Genomic DNA, 1,617 nt, shown 5'->3' with positions numbered 1-1,617 from the left:
GAGAGACAGACAGACAGAAATGGTTTTCAAAGAGGACTAGTAAACAAATGAACATAAGGAACACATAAATAAAGAGAAGAGGGAGAGAGAGAGAGAGAGAGAGAGAGAGAGAGAGAGAGAGAGAGAGGAGGGGGGAGGGGGGCAGCGAAAGAGAAAGAGAGATAATTGGAGTGGAGGGCAAGAAGAGGAAATTTAAAAAATAATGCCTGATAGTTGGCCACACAAAAAAGCTAAAAAAGAAGAAAGAAAGGAGGAAAGGAAAGAAAGAAAGGCAGGAAGAAAAGGAAAGAAAGAAAAGAAAGAATGATACAATTTTTTTTAAAATGTTTTTGAGGGGGGATTTATAGAGAATTAATATTCAGTCCCAAGAGCAGAACAGAAATCAGAGAAAGAACTATTAGAGACAAGGGATAGAGTGACAGAAAGGCGACATCCGCCATGTATGGAAGTTCATGAAAGGACAGCCGGGCTTGCGTGTGGACCTGAAGAGACAGGACGGAGTTGTCTGTTCATGGCGCAACATGGCGTCATGTCACACTGACCTGGCCTTATCCGGGACTCCAGGGGAGACAAATCAAATAATTCCTGCCTGGTTTGTCGCTCAGCCTCCCAGCAGGTGGGAATTGGCTGGACATTTCTATTGATCTATCTATCTATCTATTTATCTATCTATCTATCTATCTATCTATCTATCTATCTATCTATCTATCGATTAATCGATCGATCTTTCTGTCTATTTATCTACCTATCTGTCTCTCTTTACAGTGCCACCCTTCCTACACACACAAACACACATGCAAAACATGCACACACACACACACACACACACACACACACACACACACACACACACACACGTACAGACATTAAAGCAGCACACTTTTGTAATCGCAATTTACTATGTTTCTTTTCGCATTCATAGTGTTGTTGTGGTGCGTCAATGCAAATGGTGCTATTGTTTTTGCAGTTGTTTTTCGTTTGTATTATTCCCTGGAATGGTTAGCAATTAAAGAGTAGGTAGTTAATAGATGCTTTGGTGTGTTTTGCTCCTTCTTTCCTACCAAGCATCTATGGTCATAATTTGTCATCTTTTTTTAAATGTTAATTTATTGTTATTACTACTTTTGCTTCTGATCTGCGAGTGGCGTTCTCTTGTCTCGTGGTTAGGCTACAGTATACGTAATCGTGAGATTGTGGGTTCGGGGGTTCGAGCCTCAGCTCGGTCCGACGTTGTGTCCTTGGGAAAGGCACTTTACATGAATTCCCCATTTGGCTCGGTCCTTTCGGAGATGCAAGTTAAAATCGTGGGTCCAGCCTCTTTAATAATGTAATAGTGTTGAGAGTGGCGTTAAACCATTACCATTTTCACTTTCATTTTCTAATTTTCGGCGCACAGTCGTATGCCCTACTTGAGTTGCGATTGTCGTAACAATTTTACGTTTAAACAAGAAATAAAATTAAAATGTAATCAATTAGAGAACAGTTCTTTGCAAATTGTGTCTGAGTGAGGCTTTTATACTGTCTGGCCCAAAACGTACATTAGAGTTTAGTAGAGGGTTTTAACGGCGCTCGCACTGCATAAGGTCATATGAGCGTGTACATTAGAAACGCAATTTG

Source organism: Aplysia californica, unplaced genomic scaffold (assembly GCF_000002075.1).
Source record: "Aplysia californica isolate F4 #8 unplaced genomic scaffold, AplCal3.0 scaffold00422, whole genome shotgun sequence".
Lineage (NCBI taxonomy): Eukaryota > Metazoa > Mollusca > Gastropoda > Aplysiida > Aplysiidae > Aplysia > Aplysia californica.
The sequence above is the reverse complement of the archived record's forward strand: the minus strand, read 5'-3'. Positions refer to the sequence as shown.